Below are 8,117 nucleotides of genomic sequence, written 5' to 3' on the forward strand. Positions count from 1 at the left end.
CTATTCTATTCTATTCTATTCTATTCTATTCTATTCTATTCTATTCTATTCTATTCTATTCTATTCTAAATAGTAGGAAGAATTTGCTGAGAATAAGAGCTGTCAAGGACTGAACAGATTGCCCAGACTAGTAGTGGATTATTCCTTGCTGAAGTTTTTCTTGTAGGGCATGGTTGTTGACTTTCTATGCTGGGCAGCGGGTTGGATTAGGTGATTTACAAAGCTGAGTTTATTCTCTTCTGTATTCTGAATCCATTTTTGCAAATTTAATTCTTGTAAACATTTTTCAGAGGAAACTTCAGAAGTTCTGGCACATCCTTTAGTCTTAATGTATTCCATTTGGCAGGCATAGTCACATGTTGAAATTCCTTGCTACAGTCAACGAAGCAAAGATAGAAAACCTCCCTGTATTCTCCCTCTTTCTCCATTATCCATCTTGTTTCAACTGTCTCCTGTAAGTTTGGCTTTTCTGAAATCTGCTTGCTGAAACTTTGCTCTTCATAAATAGCTATAGTCTTTGTAAAATATTATTCATTCATTTAGAGAATATAAAGGGCCACCCATCTTACGTACACGACTGTAGGCAGCTAACAATCAAAACAAAAGATGAACAAAGTACAATCCAGTGATTTTAAAAAATGACACGAGAGAATAAAATAGTTGAGACTATTTTACACTGTAAAACACTGTAAAACACTGTACAATCAATATAACCAGACAATGAAATCAGCCACATTATCTGGGACTCAGGCTTGATGGGAAAGTCAAAATTTTAATGCCTTGTGAAAGGCCAGCAGGATCATATAGATTGAGAAAAACCAGGCTTAATAGCGATAACTGTGAGAGGGATCTTGGAGTCTTAGTGGACAACCAAATAAATATGAGTCAACAGTGTTAAGTGGCAACCAAAAAAAGCCAATGCAATCCTAAATTGCATTAACAGAGAGATTCAATCAAGTGAGGTACTAATACCACTCTATAAAGCCTTAGTAAGATCACACCTAGAATACTGCATCCAATTTTGGTCACCACACTATTAAAAAAAATGTTGAGACTCTAGAAAGAGAAGAGCAGCAAAGATGATTAGGGAATTGGAGGCTAAAACATATGAAGAATGGTTATAAGAACTGGGCATGGCTAGTCTGGTGAAGAGTGTCAGGGTGGAAATTCAGCCCTGTTCCCCTCCTGGGGTAATTGTATTTAATGAGGGATGAACCGTGGTGTTTCCTTGAAGTATACCATAATTAAGAAAAATAAACCCGAGATATATTCTAAGAAACACATTTTATTGTAAAGAAAATGAAAACAAAACTTACTAGCTAATGATTACATTTTGGCAGTTTTCCTGCCTACCTTCTTGGCAGACGAACAAAAAGCAAAGATGTGTGGAACAGAATGTAGACATGCATAGTGAGCTTAGTGATAAGAGTCAGATCAGTCCACTGTATGTCTTAGAGTTTAAGCACAGCTGGCAAACAAACAAAAACAAAAAAACAAAAAACAAAACGCAGTGACAAAGAGAAGGACCTGTAGCAGTGTTCTAATACTTGAGGGACTGTCACAGAGAGGAGGGGTCAACCTATTTTCCAAAGCACCCGAAAGCCAGAGAAGGAATAGTTGAATGGAAACTGATCAAGAAGAGATTCAACCTAGAAATAAGGAAAAATTTTCCGACAGTGAGAACTATCAACCAATGGAACACTTTGCCTTCAGACGTTGTGGGAGTTTCCTCACTGGAAGCTTTCAAGAAGAGACTGGACTGCCATCTGTCAGAAATGGTGTAGGGTCTCCTGCTTGGGTGGGTGGGGATTGGACTAGATGACTTACAAGGTACCTTCCAATTCTGTTATTCTGATCAGGATAAATCTGATTTTAAGGGGAATGGTTCTCCAAAGGGTATTCTGATCATATTCTCGCAGGACTGAAAGGGATGACACCGTTTTGTGAATAGAAACTGGAACATGCCTCTCCTGCTGGATCTAACATGACCAGGAGACACCACTTAGGTCAGACATTCCCATAAGTAACTTCTCACAATTAAAAATTTTCTTGCATGAACAATTAATGTAATGTATTGGTAATTTACACTTTCTCTTGCATTTGCCTTCTTTTGTAAAGGTATTTGTAACAAGCTTTCCCAATCTTAGGGGCCATAAACCTGTTTCATATTTGTTGACATACAGCTGTTAGTACTTTAACTGCCTCTTTTTTCCTGTTTGAAGTCTTCAATTTGTATTTTAACTGCTTTCCTGTGTGATAGAGGGTATATTGTTTTTTATTCTAAGTGTTTGACTGGCGTTGATTCAGGAATATATTTTATTCCACAAATGTATCTGTCATTTTGTAAAAGGTTTCTGTATATTCTCAGATCTCTTCTGTGAAAACTCTTGAGTATTTCTATCTTAACTTTACATTTTTCCTCTGATTTCTCTAATCTTCTTTAAAACATGTCTCATTTTTTTTTCTGGTTTCTGTTGTTTGTAACATTGATATATCTTTCCTTGTGCTTACTTATCTCAATATATATTCTTATATTTGCCCAAGAATTTTCATATTCCCTTTTGCCCAAATTCTAATGAAGAATTGTTCTGCAAGTTACTTGGGTATTTTTTTCCTTAAAATCCTGAAAATATTTTTTCCCAATTTGCTTTTCATGATGAGATTCTTTTCTTTCCAGAGCAACTTAGACTTTCCTTTATAAGCTAAGCATACTGAGTCTGTTTGGATGCTCGTTTTATATTCTATATTTCATAAGTCATATATAGTGTGCACACCTATTTCCTTGAATTTTCTGATTTGTGTCTTTGACAATTGCTAATCATATTGACATTTGCATTTGTAAATGTCCTGGCTGATTCGATTGGATCAGAGGTGGGTTGCTACCGATTTGCACTGGTTCAGGTGAACAGGTAGTGGAAATTGGAACTGGATTGCTGAACAGGTAGAGATGACAGGCTGACCATGCCCCCAAACTGGTTTCTCAGATGCCCATGCCATTGCCGGCATGTTTTTTAGTCATTTTATAATGTTCTGCGCATGGGCAGAACAATCTTCAGGCAGCTTTGTATGTACAAGCAAAGCGAACCGGCATTAACGCTGGCAGCAATCCACCCCTGGATTGGATGATTCCCTCCTCTGTTTCCTGTTATACTCCAGTTTATTCCAACATTGGAATAATATATTCTCCAATTTATTCCAACATTGTCCATCCAGTGATGTCCAGATATACAAATCTGCATTTATGTTGCTTGAAACAGGTGTTGGCAATAAAGAATTCTCTTCATAAAACTCTGTTAATTATCTCCTGCATCTTTGTATTTATTTAGTTTAAATCTTACAACACTACAATACAATACAATAGCAGAGTTGGAAGGGACCTTGGAGGTCTTCTAGTCCAACCCCCTGCCTAGGCAGGAAATCCTATACCGTTTCAGACAAATAGTGATCCAACATCTTCTTAAAGACTTCCAGTGTTGGGGCATTCACAACTTCTGGAGGCAAGCTGTTCCACTGATTAATTGTTCTGTCAGGAAATTTCTCCTCAGTTCTAAGTTGCTTCTCTCCTTGATTAGTTTCCACCCATTGCTTCTTGTTCTACCCTCGGGTGCCTTGGAGAATAGTTTGACACCCTCTTCTTTGTGGCAACCCCTGAGATATTGGTACAATGCTATCATGTCTCCCCTAGTCCTTCTTTCTCTTAAGCTAGACATACCCAGTTCCTGCAACTGTTCTTCATATGTTTTAGTCTCCAGTCCCCTAATCATCTTTGTTGCTCTTCTCTGCACTCTTTCTAGTCTTAATGTGACTTAATGTGACTCAGACTCTTTAATGTTTCCAGTTTCTGCAATTCAATCATCTATAATACGGCGTCCTTTCTTGATGCTGCATCTAACATTTTGTGCAGTTTCTTATAGAATTTTTGCAATGTGTTTATAGAAAGTACACACACTTGGCATTTATCAGGCTGTAATGAAGCACATATTTAGTGATGTTTTTTAAAAAAATATCTACTCTTGCATGTGGTCATCCTTTGTTCATATACAGTATATTCATTCCCTAAATTGCATATCAGGTAACACCTGATTTAAAATAGTTCAATTCCTGCCTACCTAAGTTTTCTTATTCCATAAACATCCAATGTACAACACTTGCTTTTCATTTTGACCATTTCATATCTTCTTTGGTTTGTGCTTCTGAATATATGTGTCCTTTTTCAATACCATTGATGACCAGGCTTGTGTTGGATCGGTAATGGAAAGGCACACTCAGGCTAAAGGCAACAACAGCTCTTTATTGTAACAGAACAAGTATGTACAATCCAGCGAAGGTTGAGTCTGACAGCAGCCCTTTTATAGGGAACTGTCAGATCCTTCGACCAATGAGATTAAACCTCTGTTCCTGCAGGAAGAGAGGACCTTGGTGGAAACCATTATAACTGTAGCTAGTATCTAACACCTGGAGATGTGTCATCATTTCCAGAACCATGCATGGAAGACACTTCTTCCCTAATGCCTTCTCATCTGGTAATCTTAATCCTCTAGTAGATGCCTCCATATAGTTTCCTTGGTTTTCTGTGTTTTATTTCCATGCAAACCATATTCTGTTACTTCTTTTGGGCAAAACAACTTAATTCAGAAAGAAAATATCTAAGGCTTGGTTTTAAGCCAATCAAATCAAACAACCAGGTGCATCAGTTGTGTAGGGCTGGGGGGCTTTGATGAAATAAGATGGGAAGCATGCTTTGTTGAACGTTTTGCATCCATACTAAGGAAAATGCTCTGAATACCATTTCCCAGGCAGAATAATGGTTGAATTCATTATTCATTTAAAGCTAGAAGACATTTGTGTATAAGACATATAAATATATGAAGAAACTGCTATAACTAGCCCTGAGTAATAACTAGCATTCTGTGAACACATCTCCAATGTGCCCATTTTACTAATTGCTTGTAAAAATAGAAAAGTTACAGTTAATGGTATTATTTCATTTATCTTAATAATAGATAGAAATTTAATCTAATGATGTTAAATTTTAATTGTTGGGTCTTGGAATTAAAGGCAAGTTCTTTAATTTTAAAAGTATTTATTCTGTCTTATTGCTGCAATATTCATAACAGCTTTTCAATCTCAAAATGGTTGCTGCTGTATCTTCATTCCTATAAAGCAGCCAAGCAAAATATTTATGCAAATGTAGATGAAAAACTTACTTTTCTTTTAGTTTGCAACCCCTGATGCAGTTCCTGTCTCTCCCTGTATTCAAAAGGTTTGCAAATATTAGTGTTTGAGGTTTGTTTGTTTTCAGAATTTTTTTGTTTAAATGGTCATTGAATTCTATTCTTGAAACCTACTAATCGAAAGGGGGGGTCCTATCCATGGGCCATGAGCTGCATACGGCCCTGCACAGCTTGTAATGAAATCCTGTAAGATTGTAAACTTTTAGCATAATTATGTGATTTTATATTATAAAACCACATTATGTTTTATTATAGTTTACTGTATTATGTGGCTGAAGATCGTTCCTTTTCAGTCAGTGTAGCCCAGGTAAGCCAAAATGTTGGGCATCCATGAGCTAGAGTTAGAAAATGACTGCATTTTGTTTTTCCGGAAATTGGACATGTTGAAAAGTTTGTTGTTTTTCCCAAAGACAGCGAGCACTTCCAACCACTGCCAGTGTTTTCCCACCCCATATACTTTATAGCATTTTGAAGAAGGTCCACAGAGCATCTCAAACAACAACAAAAATAGATTTGGTTGTTGCTTGACATGAGCTGCAGCTACTAAGAAATAAATCAGCCCAGCTTTCCAACACAACCAATGTTTGGAAATAGCAAAAGTCAGCAACTGCTTTCAAACTAACATAGTTTTTCATGTGAAAATGCCCAGAGTGCTCTCTGTTCCTTTTAGAGAAAAGAAAAAACAGCTCATGTCAGCTGGATTTACATACTTTGCAGGTGATTCAGTGGTACCAAGTGGTATTTTCTTTCATTACTGCAACAGGAAAGTGAGACACTTTGTACATTAGTAACATTCAGGATCATGCTAACTGTTTGTAAAAACGGTTCCGGTTATATTTGTTCCTTTTCTTCAAAGACTCAGACCTGTAGAAACAAATGCAAATTTACAACTTCTATTCAATCTATTGTTTACTCTCTGACCTTCCACTCATTCTTACAATTAACACATTTGAGTCTACCTAATTCAAAGTCTAGTTAGCTTGGCTAGGTTGACATTCCAAGAGAACAAAGTGTGACATTACTGTAGGTATTTACCACAACTACACTGATATTGAAATGATGGCATGTGTATCATGATGTCATTGGGCAAATTACACAACTATGAAATTTATATCAGTTGCATCATGCTGTTTGAAGTATGAAAATCATATAATTTGTGTGAAAAGGTGGTGATGTCACAAAAATAAAATATAAATAACTTAAGTAATGAAAAATAAAAATGCATTTTTAAAATGAAGACATTTGTTGTATGCATGGTAATCCTGTAATATAGAAAACTCATTTTCAAAAACTGATCAGTGCAGAACAAAGGTGTTCCATAGATATATATTTGACGTCTTTCACAGAGCGAAGATAAAAATTTAACTTTTGTTCTGTATCAGTCAAATTTCTTTACTGAGTATAATTCTGGACATTATATTTTGAGATGGGCTCAAGCTCAAGTACAAGAGAAAGGGTAACAAGATGATTGGGAGACTAGAAACTAGAGATTGGAGGTACTCAAATTGTTTAGGTTTAGAGGAGAAGATTGGGGAATAATATGATAAAATTCTTTAAATATTTAAAAAGCTGTCATGTAGAAGGATACAAAATAATAGTCTGACTTTATAGGAAGGCAGATATCAACCTGAATATTAGAGTGAAAAAATTATACAAGAGCAATTTGAAGATGGAACTAAGCACCCAGAAAGGTAATGTATGTTCTCTTGCAGGCTATTTTGGATTTTTGGATCAAGTAGTAATTGGAACTGATGGCCCTAGGATTCTCTATATTATGAATACATTTCACACACATGCAGAGCTATATTTGATATTTATGTGCTTGTTCACTCAAGTCCTAGTTGTCTCACAGTTGGACTATTGCAATGTGCTCTACATGGGGCTATCCTTGAAGAGCATTTGGAAGCTACAGCTGGTGCAGAGTACAGTGGTGCATGCAGTTCTTAGGGCCCCTAGAGTGGATTGTGTTACACCACTGCTTTGTGAGTGGCACTGGTTGCCGGTTTGCTTCCAAGGACAAATCAGGGTGTTGGTCATCACCTTTAAGCCCTGCATGGCATGGATCCAGGTTACTTGAAGAACCATCTCTGATGGGACTGGCCTGCCTCACCTGTGCTGGCAGAGGCGATACACTGTGGATCCTGTCAGTCAGAAATTTCAACTGGCAGATGCAGGAGAAGAGCCCATGGAGTTGGGTGCCGCCAAACCCCGCTTGTTGCGCACGGAGATGGACAGACGGCGTGCAGGGGGGTTGTGTTTCTACTGTGGGGATTTTGGACACTTGGCTTTGGTTTGCCCCAAAAAGGGTAGGGGGGCTGTGCGGACTGCTGCCTCCCCTCAGCAACGTGTTGGGAAACGGGCGGGGCCCACTCTGAGGGAGACTTCGGGTCGGGCACAGGCCGGAACAGAGGTGGAGGGGCCTCCACGACATCTGATTCTTGCAGCGCACATTCTCTTGTCGGGTAGTCCGCAGGGACTTCCAGCCCATGCCTTGGTTGATTCCGGGGCTACCACGAACTTTATGGATGCAGCGTTTGTCATGAAATATCATGTCCCTCTGTGCCCGGTAGACCCTCCGATGCGAGTGGAGACCATTGACGGTCGGGTGCTTCTGTCTGGGCCCATCAAGAAAGCCACGCAGCCTTTGTGCCTGATCCTCGGGGAGCATGAGGAGGCCATCCAATTTTACGTGGCTTCGGGTCTGCATTTTCCCTTGGTGTTGGGCCTGGCTTGGCTGCGGGCGCACGATCCCCAGATCCACTGGTCGCAGAACCGCATCTCGTTCCCGTCCTTGCAATGCGTGGACCACACCCGTCATGTTTGCGCGGCTCAGGTGCCCAGTTCGGCCGAGGTGACAGTGCCGCCGGATTTAGCGGAGTTCGC

This window comes from Natrix helvetica, assembly GCF_964273705.1.
Source record: "Natrix helvetica genome assembly, chromosome: 2".
Taxonomy (NCBI): domain Eukaryota; kingdom Metazoa; phylum Chordata; class Lepidosauria; order Squamata; family Natricidae; genus Natrix; species Natrix helvetica.